Source organism: Rhinoraja longicauda, chromosome 26 (genome assembly GCF_053455715.1).
Source record: "Rhinoraja longicauda isolate Sanriku21f chromosome 26, sRhiLon1.1, whole genome shotgun sequence".
Classification (NCBI taxonomy): domain Eukaryota; kingdom Metazoa; phylum Chordata; class Chondrichthyes; order Rajiformes; family Arhynchobatidae; genus Rhinoraja; species Rhinoraja longicauda.
This window is the reverse complement of record NC_135978.1, coordinates 7,595,977-7,616,790: the sequence shown is the minus strand read 5'-3', so window position 1 is coordinate 7,616,790 and position 20,814 is coordinate 7,595,977.

Here is a 20,814-nt window from a genome sequence, read left to right as displayed (position 1 = left end):
TCAAGATAAGGCTGAAACAATACTTAAACCAGTCTGAAGAAGGGTCTCGACCCGAAACGTCACCCATTCCTTCTCTCTGGAGATGCTGCCTGTCCCGCTGAGTTACTCCAGCATTTTGTGTCTATCTTCGGTTGAATCCAGCATCTGCCGTTCCTTCCTGCAACTTAAACCATGTACGACGTATTTAAATAACCCCATTAATTTTGTATATCGTGCCTGGGACCAAAATTGCAACACCCATTGAAGGTTTGAATCTAACTGCATATTTATGCACTATAATCTGGACTAAAAATGAATAGTCTCTCCACTCAATTCAAGGCATAGCAATATGAAAAGCAGCCGCATTAAACTTTAGATATTTAATTCATATGCCAATTATTCAGCGAACTTTGAAACATTTGGCTAGCTCGTTAATTCAACAACAGTTTTCATTTCCATCGCAATCCCCACATCAGAAAGGTGCCGGAGTACAGTCTCCCTCCCTACTCCTGACAAGAGTCTGACAGCATTAGATTTAATTTGTGCTCCGAGGTCACAGTGCCAGCGTGTGTATTGTTATCCTTCCTGTCGAAAGGGGGTGATTGATTTGACAGCCTACCCTTTGAGATGCAATACATATTTTTTATTCTCCCAAGATTCCCGTCAGTCTGATTTTTCAAATCCATGCGGAACGGCGATTTAAATTCATCGTGCGGGAGAGAAAAATAAAAGTGCCTCGCACCAAAGGTGTTTATTTGGTTGACTTTGACCCACTCATGCAGTCAGGATTTAGCATTGTCCTTCCGCTCGGGTGGCTAAAGCCAAAGGCCTGAGACCAGAACAAGAGGCAATAGAAGCATCATGGCTGATATCAACAGGACAGCAATCTACTGCCTTTAAGGAAGGGCCTCGACCCGAAACGTCACCCATTCCTTCTCTCCAGAGATGACAATAGACGATAGACAATAGGTGCAGGAGTAGGCTATTTGGCCCTTCGAGCCAGCGCCGCCATTCACCGTGATCATGGCTGACCACGCACAATCAGCACAATCAGATGCTGCCTGTCCCACTGAGTCACTCCAGCGCTTATTGTGCCTATATGCAATCAAAGAACAGGGGAAGCAAGGATTTGCTTTATGAAAATGGCTTCACCAGCATGACGGAGAATTGTTTTACCATTTAAAAAATATACGTTACCGTTGATGGTGAGATTTTTGGTTTGCTGGATTAACCTTCATGTTATGTTTCCTGATGCTACAGGTTATTATTTCTTCGACTGAGTCGGGACGAGGGAACATGGCTTCCCCAGTATTAAGCTAAATTGTTTTTGCCATTTTGAACAAAATGGTAATGCTGATGGTAAGATTTTCGGTTTGTTGGATTATTTAAGTCAACCTTCACATCGCATGTTTCCTCACGCCACAGATTGGTGATGGCGCAGGGGTAGAGTTGCTGCCTTACAGCGCCAGAGACCCCGGGTTCGATCCTGACCACGGGCGCTTGTCTGTAGGGAGTTTGTAATGCACGTTCTCCCCGTGACCTGCGTGGGTTTTCTCCGGTTCGCTCCCACACTCCAAAGACGTCCAGGTTTCCAGGTTAATTGGCTTCTGTAAATTGGAAACTGTCTGCACTGCGTGCGTAGGATAGCGGTGGTGAGCGGGGATCGCTGGTCGGCGCGGGCTTGTTCCCTGTACAAATCTAAACTAAACTAAACTAAATTAAGACTTAATCAACAGAGTGGGGATGAAGGAAGGCGGGGGTATGGGGGGTGGAACGCAGTGACCATTGTATGCGTGCATGGGGGTCGTGATGAGTGATTAACGTGTGGACTTTAATTTCTTGTAAACAACACATCAACTGTGTTTTGCCTGCTAATTTACAGAGATAAGCATCTTCGGGGAGTACTGACAGCGCTGTCAGTATCTGTCTGCTTCAGCGGTGGGTGGGAGGGGGGCTCAATATTGCGAGCAGCTAATTTGACGCTAAAGCCGACCTTACAATATTTATGGCTTCTCTTTAAGTCAGGGTTTGGACTGATTTAGATCGCCTGTGATGTGCATTAAAGCGCAAGGCGCTGGAAGTGTTCAGCGGGTCAAAGACAGTTCAGGCAAAGGGTTTTTGACTTGACGTGTTAACACTGCCACTCTTCCCACAGATGTGGCCCAACCCAGAGCATAGAGCACCCAGCAGTACAGCACAGGAACAGGCCCTTTAGCCTACAGTGTCTGTGTCGAACATGACGCCAAGATAAAACTAATCTCACCTGCCTGCACGTGAGTTATATCATTCAAATCTCTGCAGATCCATTTGTCCCTCTCTAAAACCTCTTAAACAAATTTTTATTTTAAGCTGGTGAATTTTAAGTGTTGTGTCTGCCTTAGGGGTTGCCAACTATCTCACTCTCAAACTCAGGACAAGGTGACGTCACCGCCCCGGGCCCCATGTGACCTCACCCAGCCAGCGGCCACGTGCTACTGCTCCGCCAATGGTGGCCGCCCAGACCGGGAGGCGGGTTGCTATGCAACCTCGGTTAGGCGTCGCCAGGGCCTCCAAACCTAGACTGTCCGGAGGTAAAATGGTGGAAATCTAGAGTGTCGGGACCCACAGCGTCAGGCCTAGAGTGTCGGGGCCTACAGTGTCGGGCCTACAGTGTCAGGGCCTACAGTGTCGGGGCCTACAGTGTCGGGGCCTACAGTGTCGGGGCCTACAGTGTCGGGGCCTACAGTGTCGGGGCCTACAGTGTCGGGTCCTACAGTGTCGGGGCCTACAGTGTCGGGGCCTACAGCGCCCCCCCTCCCCCTCCCCCGGGCCTAATACGGGACAAGGGCGATCCCGTACGGGACAAACCAATTTAGCCCAAAATACGGGATGTCCCAGCGTATACGGGACAGTTGGCAACCCTAGTCTGCCTCCACCACCATCCCTGACAGTGCATTCCAGGCACAAACCACTCTCTGTGTAAAAGAACATCTCCTTTGGACTTTGCCCCTCTCACCTTCAAGCTCCGCGCTCTAGTCTTGCTGAGTATTTCTTGCATTTTCTGTTTTTATTTTAGAATTCCAGCATCCGCAGTTTCTCATTTTGACTTTCACCAGTCTGTGATATTGGTCATCCATCTCAAGGTGGCTAAGAGCAACATTTTCTTTAGTTATGTTTCCGTGAGGTGCTTTGTGATATTTTTAATATGGGGAAAAAGCAGGAACTGATTTTGGATGATCATGTTGAATGGCAGTGCTGGCTCGTAGGACCGAAAGACAGAGGTCCCAGTGAAACTCCATCAGTCACAGAATATTTTAGGTTAGCGTTGGTGTGCGGGGATCGCCGGTCGGCACGGACCCGGTGGGCCGAAGGGCCTGTTTCCACTCTGCGTCCCTCAACCGAACTTACCTAAACTAAACTAAAGTCACTGTTAATTCCGTGTATCATAATCTTCTGGATCAGCCCACCAGGGGGGAATTTATCAAATGCATTCTTCCACGTGTGTGGGAAGGAACTGCAGGTGCTGGTTTACACCGAAGGTAGACACAAAATGCTGGAGTAACTCAGCGGGTCAGGCAGCATTTTTTGGAGAAATCGTCCCCAGAGACACTGCCTGACATATATTCTTCCACTTGATGTGCTGGAGCACACAAAGCAGGGGTAAGCCTTTGTGTCACAGCTACAAACAAGTAACGATGTAAAATGGTAAAAAGTTGGCAAGAAAAATTATGAATGGATATTGGCAAATCATGTGTCTAATTAAAAAAATGTAATCCATACGCTGCTCCACAAGTGAACGATGCCTTCTTCTAACAGCTTTGAATAGATCAATAAAACGATTACAGTAAAGTTTATGCTTACTCACAATACACTGTAGTCTGCCTTAATCATCATGGGTAGGTAATGCCAATATTAAGGATAGCGGAGTCAGGGGGTATGGGGAGAAGGCAGGAACGGGGTACTGATTGAAAATGATCAGCCATGATCACATTGAATTTCGGTGCTGGCTCGAAGGGCCGAATGGCCTATTCCTGCACCTATTGTCTATTGTCTATATTGCAACATATTAGGGAGTCCTTCTGAAAAACCTGATTAAAAATAAACATCCATTGTAACAATAGCCAGGTGATTCATAGGCAGAGGCAAAGTTAAGGCAGAGATAGATAGATTCTTGATTAGTACGGGTGTCAGGGGTTACGGGGAGAAGGCAGGAGAATGGGGTTAGGAGGGAGAGATAGATCAGCCACGATTGAATGGCGGAGTAGACTTGATGGGCCGAATGGCTTAATTCTGCTCCTATCACTTATGAACTTATGAATTGTGTAGAATCTTATTACCATTCCTTGCGGTAAGATTACGATTGCTTCCCAACCGACATCTCTGAATATATTTGTTTCATTTGAGTCTAATTGGTCCATTGTTAAATCGTTGGGATTGCCTTTTTGAATCCCTCACTACAAATTACATTCTTAGTTTAGTTTAGAGATACAGCGCAGAAACAGGCCCTTCGGCCCACCGAATCCGTGCCAACCGGTGATCCCCGCATACTAACACCATGCTACACACACTAGGGACAATTTACAATTATACCAAGCCATTTAGCCAACAAACCTGGACGTCTTTGGAGTGTGGGAGGAAACCGGAGCTGCTGGAGAAAACCCACGCAGGTCACCGGGAGAACGTACAAACTCCGACAGCACCTGTAGTCAGGGTCGAATCCGGGTCTCTGGTGCTGTTAGGCAGCAACTCTACCGCTGCGCCACCGTGCCGCTCCATCATTAATATAGATGATGAACATGAGAGGACTCAGCACCGATCCCTGTGGCACGGCATTTTGCAAGGGCCTCCTATTTAAGAACCAACACTCCAAAATTAGTCTGAAGGATCAGTCTGAAGAAGAGTCTTGACCCGAAACGTCACCCATTCCTTCTCTCCAGAGATGCTGCCTGACCCGCTGAGTTACTCCAGCTTTCTGTCTCTACCTCCAAAACTACCCTCTGCCTCCGACCACCAAGTCAACTGTGCATCAGTTGGCGAGCTCACCCTCCATCGCATGCATTCTAACAACCGGGGCCTGCTTACCAAGTGTGTACATTGTCAAAGACTTTGCTCAAGTGCGTATAGATAACTTTTACCGATCCGCTTTTGTCAACCATTTTGAACACCTCCTCACAAAGCTCAATCACGTTTGTGATTAATGTTTGAGAAGTGCGGCACGGTGGCGCAGCGGTAGAGTTGCTGCCTTGCAGCGCTTACAGCGCCAGAGACCCAGGTTCGATCCTGGCCACGGGCGCTTGTCTGTAGGGAGTTTGTGTGGGTTTTCTCCGAGATCTTCGGTTTCCTCCCACACTCCAAAGACATACAGGTTTGTAAGTTTTTTTCTGGTATAAATGTAAAAATTGTCCCTAGTGTGGGTAGGATAGTGTTAGTGTGCGGGGATCGCTGGTCGGTGCGGACTCGGTGGGCCGAAGGGCCTGTTTCCTCACTGTATCTCTAAACTAAACAAAACGAAAATGTAAACGAGGTCTATCTTATGATGATGAGAAAAGGAAAGGGGAACGTTTCAAAGAACCTGGATGTGCAAAAGCACAAATCTTTGAAACTATGAGCGTGAGATTTAGCGATACAAAATCCAATGGCAAACTGTGTAATATAATTAGAATAACAAAGCATGGTCTGTCGAACAAATACAACATAAATCCACTAAGATAATGCTTGGGAAAACAAATGATTGCTTGTTGGAACGCAGTAAGATATGAGCCTGTTCTGGTGCAGTAGACAACATTAAAATGAGACTTTAAAATGTCAATTCATCTGGATGTGCCGTCATTCATAAAGGGCAATCAATTCAAAACTGTCACAAAAGGAGAGTGTGTTTTATCTCAGAAGTCTGCCACATTTGTGGACTGAGGCAGAAATACATTATGAAGAAGTTTCACGGAGCAAACTGGATTTTATCTTTATTGCTTTCCAGGTACTTGTATCACGCTGTGACTTTCTGTGCCTGCAATTAACATTTCCTTAAATAAATTGGATGATTAGCATTAACTGCCTTTTACTGAAGTAAATGATGAGAAACCAACACGGTCTCTCGGGAGTTGCGCGTTAACTAAGAAATAATTGTTGGCTCTTTTGCACAGTATGTCACCAACGATAGTGCAAAATTTATTCGGCACAAGGAAACCATCTTAACGTGAGAATAGATTGAAAATATAATCATAATAATCAGCATTCAACATGGTTTTTCTCATCACCTACCAGCTTGCATGTGCATTGTCATGTTATGATTTTATAGGAGACTTATTACCAGGCTAAGTTTACATTTTGAAGGTAGACACAAAATGCTGGAGTAACTCAGCGGGTCAGGCAGCACCTCAGGAGAGAAGGAATGGGTGACGTTTTGGGTCGAGACCCTTCTTTAGACTCAGTCTCGTGCCGAAATGTCACCCATTTGTTCTCTCCTGAGACGCTGCCTGACCCGCTGAGTTACTCCAGCATTTTGTGTCCACCTTCGATTTAAACCAGCATCTGCAGTTTTTTTCCCTACGTTCATATCCCTGTCCTGCCTATCCAGGCCTTTCGCTATTTGGTAAGTTTCAATGAGGTCCCCCCTCATCCTTCTAAACTCCAGCGAGAACGGGCCCAGTGCCGTCAAATGCTCATCGTATGTTAACCCACTCATTCCCAGGATCATTCTTGTAAACCTCCTCTGGACCCACTCCAGAGCCAGCACGTCCTTCCTCAGATCTGCGGCCTACATGTCCATGTGAGAGGCCAGACAGAACCTTAGCTCAACATTTCAACCAAAACAAGGCGCCTGAAAAAGCAGCACTCACTCCGGACTTCACAGAAGTGACAGCATCATTTTTCTTTGTCTGAAAACACTGGACAGTATAAAGTTGTCTTTTAAGTGACAAATTCACTTGATTGACTCAATCAATTTTACGCTGAAAAATCTGTTGAGATATAGAAACATATAAAATTCACGAGGGATTGGACAGGCTAGATGCAGGGAAATTGTTCCCGATGTTGGGGGAGTCCAGAACCAGGGGTCAATGTTTAAGAATAAGGGGTAGGCCATTTAGGACTGAGATGAGGAAAAACATTTTCACCCAGAGAGTTGTGAATCTGTGGAATTCTCTGCCACAGAAGGCAGTAGAGGCCAATTCACTGGACGTTTTCTAGAGAGAGTTAGATTTAGCTCTTAGGGCTAACGGAATCAAGGGATATGGGGGAAAAAGCAGGAAAGGGGTTCTGATTGTAGATGATCAGCCATGATCACATTGAATGGCGGTGCTGGCTCGAAGGGCTGAATGGCCTACTCCTGCACCTATTTTCTAGATTTCTATGTTTCTATGATGGACATGTATGGATTATGGATCAATATATAATATCTTTTAATCATAACTCTTCTTACCATATTGAATGGCGGTGCTGGCTCGAAGGGCCGAGTGGCCTACTCCTGCACCTATTTTCTGTGTCTATGTTTCTATGAGATATCAGAATCAACATGAACATTTTGAATTCACTCTTTCATCACCTTATCTCAAATGTTACAAAAGAACACACTAGCACGGTGGCGCAGCGGTAGAGTTGCTGCCTTACAGCGCCAGAGTCCCGGGTTCCATCCTGACCCGCGGGTGCTGTCTGTACGGGGTTTGTACGTTCTCCCCGTGACCTGCGTGGGTTTTCTCCGGGTGCTCCGGTTTCCTCCCACACTCCAAACATGTACATTTCTGCAGGTTAATTGGCTTCGGTAAAATAGTGAAATTATCCCAGTGTGTGTAGGACAGTGTTAGTGTGCGAGGATCGCTGGTCGGCGCGGACTCGGTGGGCCGAGGGGCCGAGGGGCCAGTTTCCGCGCTGTATCTCTAAACTAAACGAAACTAAACTAAAACTATGCCAGTTTAATAGAAAACATTATATTAATAAAATGAATTGAATTTATATATCTGTCAAAACCTCCCATCCCAAAGCACTTTACAGAATATTAGGGCGGCACGGTGGCGCAGCGGTAGAGTTGCAGCCTTACAGCGAATGCAGCGCCGGAGACTCAGGTTCGATCCCGACTACGGGTGCTGTCTGTACGGAGTTTGTACGTTCTCCCCGTGACCTGCGTGGGTTTTCTCCGAGATCTTCGGGTTTCCTCCCACACTCCAAAGACGTACAGCTTTGTAGGTTAATTGGCTGGGCAAATGTAAAAATTGTCCCTGGTGGGTGTAGGATAGTGTTAGTGTGCGGGGATCGCTGGGCGGCGCGGACCCGGTGGGCCGAAGGGCCTGTTTCTGCGCTGTATCTCTAAATCTAATATTAAACAATTCTTTGCTGGTAATTGGTTTCTTCAAGCCATCTATTTGCACGATGGATCTAATGGTGCATTGAACTAACCCATGCCTAAACGGCTTTATGGCCAAGTCAGTGGATATATTTAAGGCAGAGATATATAGATTCTTGATTAGTATGGGCGCCTGGGGTGATGGGGAGAAGGCAGGAGAATGGGGTTGGGAGGGAGAGATAGATCGGCCATGATTGAATGGTGGTGTGTATTTGATGGGCCGAATGGTCTAATTCTGCTCCTACCACTTATGACCTTATGACCTTATGCCATTGAATATACTTGAGGATGTCATCAGATGATTTTGAATCAAGCATTTGGCCGAGATTCCAATAAATGATAGGACGTATCCAATCTTACATTTTCATCAACTCAACAACATTTTTTCAATTTAATCTCATCGTTATTTTTCTCATGAGAATACAGCGATTAATCCTAATGCGCGCCTCACCTTTACACATGGTAAGACCGAATCTTAAATCAAAGTCGTTTAAATTAAATGATATAATTATTCAATATTTTACGCACTAAATTCCCGCTTTTATGCGTTGCATCTTGCTTACTGGACTTTTTTTTATACAAATGACAGGGAAAAACACTATTGAGTAATCACCAGACTATAAATTGACAGGAATATTTTCTTCCGTTAAGATAATGTGATGAAATCTCCTGAGCAAATCTGGAAGATTTATATTTGAAACTTGCCCTCGTGTGAAGATAATTTATCAACTACAGGCATTATATTAGGAGTGAAGAACAAAATGCTAAAGATTATGCATCCTGTATAAGGAAAATCTGTTTGTCAGGAAATGCAGTCATCTTGGTAATAAATATATCGGCCTCAGTTGGGGAGGAAGTAAAGAAAATTGATCAAAACTGATGGAAGTCAAAAAAACGACTTACTCAGGAAGTTAGTAATCATCAGTCGAGTGCTGAAGGCCTGTCCAATCCTTTAAGAATTTTCCATGTTTCTATTAGATTCCCTCTCATCCTTCTAGATTCCGGTGAATACAAGCCCAGTCTTTCATCATATCTCAGTCCCGCCATGCCGGGAATTAACCTGGTGAACCTACGCTGCACTCCCTCAATAGCAAGAATGTCCTTCCTTAAATTAGGAGACCAAAATTGCACACAATACTCCAGGTGTGGTCCCACCAGGACCCTGTACAACTGCAATAGGACCTACTTGCTCCCTTACTCAAATCTTTTCGCTATGAATCTATGCTCAAATCCTCTCACTATGAACCTATACTCAAATCCTTTCGCTATGAGAATGTTATGTGTGTGTGAAAGACTAACGGATAATGTATTTTCTAATCATTGATAGTTTGCAACCAGCCTGGTATTGTTGTCCCTTCGTCATTTCTCTTGAACTGCGTGGCTCGCTGGGCTGTTTCAAAGGGCAGTTATCTCAACCACACTATAGTGGTTCTGGAGGCACATGTTGTGCAGAACAAGGCAGAAGACATCCTTCCCTGATGAGCTCCCTAGAACTTAGAGTCATAGAGTCATACAACACACATATTTTGGCCCAACTTGCGCACACCGGTCAACATGTCCCATCTACACAAGTCCCACCTGCCTGCGTTTGGCCCACATCCCTCTAAACGTAGAGGGGACGTGGAGAGGATGTTTCCACTTGTGAGAGAGTCTAGGACTGGAGGTTATAGCCTTAGAATCAAAGGTTGTTCTTTTAGATGTGGGTGGTGAATCTGTGGAATTCTTTGCCACAGAAGGCTGTGGAGGCCAAGTCAATGGATATCTTTAAGGCAGAGATAGATAGATTCTTGATTAGTACGGGTGACAGGGATTATAGGGAGAAGGCAGGAGAATGGGGTTAGGAGGGAGAGATAGATCAGCCATGATTGAATGGTGGATTAGACTTGATGGGCCGAATGGCCTAATTCTACTCCTATCACTTACGACCTGATGATCTTATAACCTATCCTATGCTGAATTCAGTCTGAAGAAGGGTCTCGACCCGAAACGTCACCCATTCCTTCTCTCCTGAGATGCTGCCTGACCTGCTGAGTTACTCCAGCATTTTGTGAAATAAATACCTTCGATTTGTACCAGCATCTGAATTATTATCTTACACTACCTGCCCTATGCACGCACCTATCTAAATGTTTTTTAAATGTGGCGATAGTACATGACTCAACTACCATCTCGGGCAGCTCGTTCCATAAACCTACCACCCTTTGTGTGAAAAAGTTACTCCTCCGGTTCCCATTAAACCTTTCCCCCCTCACCTTAACCCTATGACTTCTACAACTGTCTTGGACTTTCACGTTATCATTACTGACACTTGCTTTTTCATTCCAGATTTACTTAAATGTCTATTTTTACATTGCCTAGTTATTAGTGATTAGTACTTGCACTCACAGTCCAAGTTTTTTTGGTTGTTAGACTTTAGAGGTACAACGTGAAAACAGGCATTTGGGCCCTCCGAGTCCATGCCAACCTGCGATCGCCCCGTACACGAGCACCATCCTACACACTAATAATAATAATAATAATAATAATACATTTATTTTATATAGCGCTTTTCAAAATACTCAAAGACGCTTTACAAAGCAAACACGACATAAAAACAAACAAACAAAGAAAAGATTTGTCCTGACGGAGAAGCAGCGAACAAACAGCGCCAGCGTCCTCTCACGTCAGGGTCAAACAATAGAGAACACAAGACACACAATTACAATTTAACACAAACAACCATCACAGTGATTGCTCCAGGCACACCCTCACTGTGATGGAAGGCAAAGAAAGTCTTATCTCCTCCTCATTCTTCTCCCGCGGTCAGGCAGTCAAACTGCTGCCTCGAGGCGATCGAGGCTCCCGACTTTTGAAGCCCCCGCCGGGCGATGGAAGTCCCAGGCCGAGCCGAGCAGGCCGATGAAGGTCCTGAGCCCCCACTGGGTGATGGAAAGTGCCGCTGCCGAGCCACGCTGGGCGATGAAGGTCCTGCGGGCGGCTCGATCAAGCCTCGCGATTCGGGGCGGTCGAAGCTGCTACGGCTGGAGCTCCCGAAAGCCGGTGGCCAGCCAGGGACCTGCGAACTCCCGATGTTGCGGTCAGCAGGACCCGCGGCCGAAGCCTCCGAGATGGTAAGTCCAGGCCCTGTGACCGGAGTCTTCAAGGTCGATCCCAGATGGAGGCCGCCGACTCCATGGTGTTAGGCCGTAGCGCGAATGGAGATACGACATGATAAAGGTCGCATCTCTGTTGAGGAGGAGATTGGAAAAAAAGGTTCCCCCCCCCCCCCACCCCCACCACCACCACCCCCCACATATACACAGCTAAAAATAAGTCAAAACATACATTTAAACGATAACAAAGACAAAAAAGACAGAGAGACTGCCGGTGAGCCGCAGCTGCAGGACAAAGCCATGCCCCCCTCATCAATGTCTAGGGACAATTTACAATTAACAGAAGCCAATTAACTCACGAATCTGCACATCTTTGGGGTGTGGGAGGAAACCGGAGCACCCGGAGAAAACCCACGCGGTCACGTGGAGAACGTACAAACTCCGCGCAGACAGTACCCGTGGCCTGGATCGAACGCGGGTCTCTGGCGCTGTGAGGCAGCAACTCTACCGCCGCGCCACCGCGCCACAGTAGTGCTGCCTTTCACATTTGTAAGAGAAGTATCATAAACCACTTTGGCATTATATCCCTGCTTATTAAGAAAATAACCCCTATTAAATAATATTTGACAGAAATATTATCTTCGGGAAAAAAAAGTCATCAAATTGATAGACTGTCTTGTTATATACAGCACTTCCAAACCGTTTTTTTAATCAAAATGAATACACTATGAGAATGTGATTTAATTTTTTTTTTTATTATCGCGGATTTCGTATTGAGACTGGACTATGAATGTATAATAGCTGTGCAGAAACACGGTGTTCAGGTGGTCCTAGATATCCACCACGACAGAAGGAATGGCTTTGAGCTATTGTCTGAGGTGATCATTATTTATAAAAGTGCAAATTTCTGGCATGGAATTTTAAAAACGCAACTGGATCTGTGTAGTTTCAATATTCGTCTGTCTCCCTACCAACCATCAAAATATCCGCTTTACTGGCTGATATATGCAAATTCAGGACTTGCGAACACTTTATTCCGATCAATCATGCTTTACCGGTGATAGAACATGAATAAGATAAAAAGTAGTACGGAACATTAGAAACCAAATGAGTGCTTCAGACCATTGAATCCATTTAGATGCATGATGGGTTTACTTATAGTAATGATATAGATCATAATTACTGTTTCACGGCGAGGTTAATGGTATACAATCAAGTATCATACGTTTAACAGGGCCAATGTTAAAAGGTACCAGTTGGGAAATTGTAATTCTATGACAGCTTTTTCTCAAAAGCTATTACCTTTCTGAAGTTCTTTTTGAAACGTTTTGAAGTGGCTCTTCACATTTCATCGCGTGTGGGATGGAACCATTCGCATAATACTTTTGCAGAGAACGTATAAAAGGGCAAAGCAAGACAGCTAGACGGCAGGCCAATGGAAGGTGAATCTGAACCGCTAAATGTGAACTGCCCACATCCTGCAGCTTCCATTGGATGCACGGGCAATTCTGTACGGTTACAAAATAGCACTTGGAGATGTAGAAATAGAGGTGCTGGTTAATACACAAAGGGACACAGAGATAGATGCTGGAGTAACTCAGCAGGTCAGACAGCATCGCTGGAGAACATGGATAGGTGACGTTTCGGGTCTGAAGAAGGGTCTCGACCCGAAACGTCGCCTGGTCACGTTCTCCAGAGATGCTGCCTGACCCGCTGAGTTACGCCAGCACTTTGGAACTATTCAGTATTGTTACAAAATAGCACTTGTAGACATAGAAACAAAGAACTGTGGATGGATCTCTGGAGAACATGGATGGGTGACGTTTCGTGTCTGAAGAAGGGTCTCGACCCAAAACATCGCCTGATTACGATCTCCAAGTCAAGTCAAGTCAAGTCAAGTCAAGTCAAGTCAAGTCAAGTCAAGTCAAGTCTACTTTATTTGTCACATACACATACAAGATGTGCAGTGAAATGAAAGTGGCAATGCCTGCGGATTGTGCTAAAACTACAAACAGAATAGAAATTCTGAGATGCATCTCCAGAGATGCTGCCTGACCCACTGAGTTATGCCAGCACTTTGGAACTATTCAGTATAGTTACAAAATAGCACTTATAGACTTATAGACTGCAGATGGATCTCTGGAGAACATGGATGGGTGACGTTTCGGATCTGAAGAAGGGTCTGGACCCGAAACGTCACCTATCGATGTTCTCCATGTTATCCTAGTTACCTGCATGCAAACACCGATATAGATCCCAGAGCACACAAGGCCCTCGACCCAAAACGTACCCATTCCTTCTCTCCAGAGATGCTGCCTGTCCCACTGAGTTAATCCAGCATTTGGTGTCTATCTTCGGTGTAAACCAGCATCTGCAGTTCCTTTCTACGCTGTATGTCTATATCATATTAATTCGTCATTATACATTTGGATATATTGGGCCTGAAGAAGGGTTCCAACCCGAAATGTCACCCTCCTTTTTGTTCCAGAGATGCTGCCTGACCCGCTGAGTTACTCCAGCAATTTGCGTCCTTAGCTCTTATGAATGTCCATCTGTTAAAGAAAGTGGAGTAGAAATGCATCTTGGAGAATGGCACTGAATGTGCATTATTAAGTTGATAGCTTTATAAGTGAGAAGAGCAGAATTAGGCCATTCGGCCCATCATGTCTACTCCGCCATTCAATCATGGCTGATCTATCTTTCCCTCCTAACCCCATTCTCCTGCCTTCTCCCCATAACCCCTGACAGCCGTACTAATCAAGAATCTATCTATCTCTGCCTTGAAAATATCCATTGACAGAAGCAGTCCTAGTTGGGTTAGATGCTGAAAAAGCTTTTGATTGTGTAAATTGGTCTTTTTTGCTTAGAGTTTTCGATAGATTTGGATTTCACAATACTTTTATTAAAACAATACAGGCTCTTTATGATAGCCCAAGTGCAAGAATTAAAATTAACGGAGTAGTTTCAAAACCATTTTTGCTAGAAAGAGGAACAAGACAGGGATGTCCAATCAGCCCCCTTTTATTTGCGGTTTTTATCGAACCTTTGAGTCAGTGGATTATCCAGAATAATAATATCAAAGGAATAGTAATGAAAGGAGGGGACAAAAGATTTCTTCATTTGCCGATGACGTATTGGTGTATTTGTCAGACCCTGAACAGTCTTTGTTACAGTTATTTTATGTTTTGGAATGATATGGATCCTTCTCTGGCTACAAGTTAAATGTTATAAAAACACAAATTCTTAGTTTCAAATATAGCCCCTCAGTAAAAGTAAGGGAAAAGTTTAATTTGAGGTGGGATGAATCCATGAGATATCTGGGAATAAACATTCCAATAGATCTGACTAAACTGCACTTGCTTAACTACCTCCCATTGAACAATAAGATCAGGGAAGACATTAGGAGGTGGGACCTAATACCTTATCTTAATTTTGGATCTCGTATTGAATCGGTCAAAATGGTTATGTTACCGAGGCTGTTGTATCTCTTTCAATCACTTCCACTAGATATATCAGACCAACAATTTCAAGAATGGGATAAACATATCTCGAGGTATATTTGGCAGGGACAAAGACCAAGAATCAGATACCAGGGGTTACAACTGACCAAAAATAAAGGTGGGGTTGCACTCCCGTGCTTGAAAGACTATTATGCAGCTGCTCAGCTGAGAACATTAATTTATTGGTGCAACCCCGACTATTGTGCTAGATGGAAGGAGATTGAGATTGCTATAACAGAGGAATTTCCGATTCAGGCTGCAATCGGAGATAAGGAGTTAACAAATAAGTTAATTAATTTGGGAAACTCATGGATTCGATTATCACTTAAGGTATGGAATAAGGTCGTTACCCAAAATCATCTGAGGGATGCTGTGAAGGTTTTGAGATGGTGCACGTTTGATCCAGATTTTGTACCAAAAAGACAGGACACTAGTTTTAAAAGATGGAGTTCTCAAGGTTTGACATCATATTGCACATTTTTACATAAGGGGTCTATGAACAGCTTTGAGAATCTGAAGAGGCAATTTGGTTTGAATAATAATGATTTCTATAGATACCTTCAAATTCGCCATTATATAGATCAAATACAAAAGGAATGCGCAGAAGTAAAATGGGATAATATTTTGTTAAATGTATTTATTGAGGCTTACCATGGAGGCTCAAAACAGAAAACCATCTCAAAATTATACAAGGGCTTACGGCAGAGAAAAGGCAACTCACTGTATGTAAAACAGAAATGGGAAAGGGAAGGTAATCTGGTTCTAAAGGATGAAACCTGGGAGAGCTTATGTGAGATACAATGGAAAACTTCAAGTTCAAATGTTTGGCGGGTGTTTTGCTGGAAAACCCTTATTAGGTTTTTTATTACACCAGTTCAAAAAAGGCATTACACAAATTCTTCTTCATGCTGGCGACAATGTGGGTGCCTTGAGGCAAACCATTTTCACATATTTTGGTCTTGTGCATCAGTGATCCCATTTTGGCAGGAGATTCATAAAGTTTTACAAAAAGTTTTTTATATGGATATTCCATTTAAATTTGAGTTTTTATATTTTGGTGCTTTACCAGTACAAAATGCTTCTATTAAAGATAAGTATCTTTTCCAGATCTTAAGTGCTGCCAGCAGGAAAGCTATTACTAGGAAGTGGTTGAAACCTGGAAAACCTAATGTGGATGACTGGATTAACATTGTATATGATATTTTTATAATGGAAAGGATAACTTTTGCTTTAAGATTGCAACAGGGAATATTTTTGAAAAGGTGGGAAAAATGGATGTTGTACATTATGCCCGTACGGCCATCATTTGTTTAAAGCAGATCTTTGTATCCTACTTCCGTGTCCTATCTCATTTTCCTTGATTTCATACCGCTCCAGAAGTAGTGATGAAATATTATAGAGGTATACCCCAAATGTTGGTTTTAGTTGTTTTTGTTTTTGTTTTTGTATGTAGTTAAGTTTTGGATATGATCAAATGTCCAGTAAGTCATTACCCATCCTTGTAGTGCTTCCAATACCTGTGGTATGATTTAATTTGGGATATGCAGTATTTGTTAACTACGGAGGGTTTAAGGTGAATGAGAATGTGTATCATTGTGGAATGTATGGAACTGGAAAATCAAAATCAAAATAGAATTATAAAAAAAGAAAATATCCATTGACTTGGCCTCCACGGCCTTTCGTAGCAAAGAATTCCACAGATTCACCACCCTCTGACTAAAGAAGTCCCTCCTCATCTCTTTCCTAAAGGAACATCCTTTCATTCTGAGGCTGTGACCTCTGGTCCTAGACTCTCCCACTAGTGGAAACATCCTCTCCACATCCACTCTATCCAGGCCTTTCACTCAGTCTCCTGATACGTGCCTCTCCCAACATTCAGATGCGTTGACTATATATTCATCGTCACCGGCGGTCACTCGAAGCGAGTATGACCGCCCTCCTTTACGGAGGACGCCCGTGTTTGACTTTGTTTAACGTGGGGAGACTGGTGCACAGACAGCCACCACAAGGTCCTTGACAGATCTGGGTCAGGATCCGGAGGCATGGAGTCCAAGACGACCGGGGACACTTTCCTGCTGCAGCCTTCATCCGCCTTCCCAGCCGTTGTGACGCTCCACGAAAGTCAGCCGCCATCCTCTGCCTTTTTCCACCGTTGAGGTCTTTGGTCGGATTGCTCTTTATCAGGGCCCTAGAATGATGAGAGGAGATCTTATCGAAACGTATAAGATTATTAAGGGGGTTGGACACGTTAGAGGCAGGAAACATGTTCCCAATGTTGGGGGAGTCCAGAACAAGGGGCCACAGTTTAAGAATAAGGGGTAGGCCATTTAGAACTGAGATGAGGAAAAACGTTTTCAGTCAGAGAGTTGTGAATCTGTGGAATTCTCTGCCTCAGAAGGCAGTGGAGGCCAATTCTCTGAATGCATTTAAAGAGAGAGCTAGATAGAGCTCTTAAGGATAGCAGAGTCAGGGGGTATGGGGAGAAGGCAGGAACGGGGTACTGATTGAGAATGATCAGCCATGATCACATTGAATGGCGGTGCTGGCTCGAAGGGCTGAATGGCCTCCTCCTGCACCTACTGTCTATTGTCTATTGACCTCCCCCCTCGACCTTACCGCCATGGGTGACCCAACCAGGAGCGTGGCTCCAGAAGGCATTGCTCTCAGGATCTCAGGACCACACAAGCCTCTCCACCACGACAAGGTGACAATCCATGGAGAAGTGACTTTATACTTAGTAAAGCCCACTGGCTGAGAACAATTGCCCTCGCGTTCAAATTGCAGATTTGAAATTACAGATTCTGCGCCGACATTTCTGGATGCGATTTCATTTTTAATTTTCGGCGAGCAATGATAGAATTGTATTGTTAGGTTGAAAGCAATCATTGAGCCACCAGCCTGCTCATTAAGTGAAATCACAAATGCATGCCATCCAGCAGGTGCTGAAGCCTCGGCAAAGGATGGAAATCGCAGAGTGATCATTCGGTTGGAAAAAAATTAAACAAGAAAATGTCAAGCAATATAATTAACACAGCTATAAACTGGAGTGTAATAATAACCACATGTCAAATACCAACTAAGTGCTGTGTATTCAAATACAATAACCACATAGTAATTACCAGATGCTTAGTGTGAATTATAGGCATGTGTACTGTTCCAACACTTAAAGGAATTCAAAAGCAATAAGAGGCATCATGCGCATTGCCCAAAGTTATGGCAATGTTAGTAACTTAAATATCACATCCCTTTCTCTCATCATGCACGCTGCCTGTTTTTTTGCTCAGTAGCTTGATGTTGTTTTGTTCTGCAACATCTGCAGGATGCTGATCGGCACGGACTCGATGGGCTGAAGGGCCTCTTCCCCCGCTGCGTCCCTCAACCAAACCAAACTAAAACTGCTGGCTGAAGTCAGAGACTGGACAGCGCGTGGCCAACAGCTTTACACTGCACCTTGGCACAGGTGGCGATAATAAACGAAACTACACAGTGTTGATAGGTCTTGTTTTGTGTCCTCCGGGTGCTCCAGCTTCCTCCCACATCCCAAAGACGAGCGGGTTGTGGGTTAATTGCCCTCTGTAGATTTAGATTTAGATTTAGAGATACAGCGCAGAAACAGGCCCTACGGCCCACCGGGTCCGCGCCGCCCAGCGATCCCCGCACACTAACACTATCCTACACCCACTAGGGACAATTTTTACATTTGCCCAGCCAATTAACCTACATACCTGCACGTCTTTGGAGTGTGGGAGGAAACCGAAGATCTCGGAGAAAACCCACACAGGTCACGGGGAGAACGTACAAACTCCGTACAGTACAGCACCCGTAGTCAGGATCGAACCTGAGTCTCCGGAGCTGCATTCGCTGTAGGGCAGCAACTCTACCGCTGTGCCACCGATTGCCCCTAGTGTGTCGGGAGTGGATGAGAAAGTGTGACAACGCAGAATTAGTGCCAACAGGTGATCAATGGTTGGTGTGGACTCGGTGGGCCGAAGGTAGACACAAAATGCTGGAGTAACTCAGCGGGTCAGGCAGCATCTCGGGAGAGAAGGAATGGGTGACGTTTTAGGTCGAGACTGTTTCCATGCTGTGTCTCTAAACCAAACCTCTAGAATACACGTAAGACATCTCTTACTTCTCTACCATCATTATACACTAGTGCGATGTGGACCATGTTTAGTTCAGTTTAGTTTAGAGACACTGCATGGAAACAGGCCCTTCGGCCCATCGTGTCCGCACCGACCAGCGATCCCCGCGCACTAACACTATCCGACACACACTAGGGACAATTTACACTCACACCAAGCCAATGAACCTCCAAACCTGTTCGTCTTTGGAGTGTGGGAGGAAACTTGAAGATCTCGAAAAAAACCCACGCGGGGCACGGGGAGAACGTACAAACTCCGTGCAGACAGTACCCGTAGTCGGGATCGTGCCCAGGTCTCCGGCGCTGTAAGGTAGCAACTCTACCGCTGCGCCACTGTGTCTTCCCCTCGTGGCTGCAACCAATACATGCCCGTATCATGGAGGTTCCAACTCTAAGCTGGCCTGTAGATCATGCCCAGTGTTGGCACCAGAGCTGATGTATGTTGGAAGAAGGAATGGTGTGACACTTCCTGCAGTGGTAACACAGTCTGCCTTGTTGGTATTCTGGTTAACTAAAGGATGTATATGGGCACGTATACATGGTGGGGATGGAATGGCTTGTGTGTGATTCTAGTAGTGGCCATGCTAGGAACGGAGATGAAGCTGATCTAGTGAAGTCATTAAACTTTTTTTTCTGCAGCTTATTCCAATCTTTGAGGCCACGTGTTGCCTCTGCAACCTTCTCGATTGCCACTTAACGATAGGAGCACAGATCTGAACATCTACAGGAGTGGCACGGTGGCACAGCGGCAGAGTTGCTGTTTTATAGTAACAGAGTCCCGGGTTCCATCCTGACCACGGGTGCTGTCTGTACGGAGTTTGCACGTTCTCCCCGTGGCCGCGTGCGTTTTCCCCGGGTGCTCCGGTTTCCTCCAAAGACGTACAGGTTTTGTTGGTCGATTTGGCTTCGGTGAATTGTAAACTGTCCCCAGTGCGTGTAGGATAGCGTTAGTCTGCGGGGATCGCTGGTCATCGCGGACTCGGTGGGCAGAAGGGCCTGTCTCTGGCGGTGTAAGGCACCAACTCTACTGCTGCGCCACCATGCCAACCCTAGTCTGAGGAGGAACATGTCCCATCACTAAAACGCGCGGGTGTGACATTAGAAATGCTTCAATATGTAATAGAGCTCTCAGCACTAATGCCCCACGACAGTTCCATTGACTCAATCAGGAACAGATTGTCAGCACATTTCAAGACTGATCATGTTTTACCACATCTCCTGTCATTACTCCACAGATATATCTTTGCTAACAAATTACACTTTGGATATTTTACTACAGTCATTTATTGCTACTACCTTTAGAAAAGAAATTCACTCAGATAATTATGGCAAAGTATTTTTAAAGAGCATATTATAGCAAGAAGAAGAATTGGAGCAAATCTGGATGATGCAAATAGAATTAATTTTCTGCAAAAAAGATTAGATTAACTTTTCATTTGAAAGAAGATATGTTAGCACTCCAAAATTGAACTTTTTAAATAATCACGAACCCAATATTCATGCGAATTAAGTCACGTAATATTGAACGCCCGATATCACTGTTGCATTACAAGATGATAAATAAAATCAATCTCTTATGGGGTAATTTATGATATAATTTGATTTCAAATGATAAAAACCTTTCAGTGGACCTTTGCTGAGAGTAAATCTAGGAGCGGGTTGGGAGACAGTTACAGCTGAATTGGATTTCTCTGGAAAGCCAAAGGTGGGTTTGTGATGTTGTGATTAAACTGTATCTGTTTGACCCAGTGTAGGCCATGTGGAAAATTTCTGCCTTGACCTTGA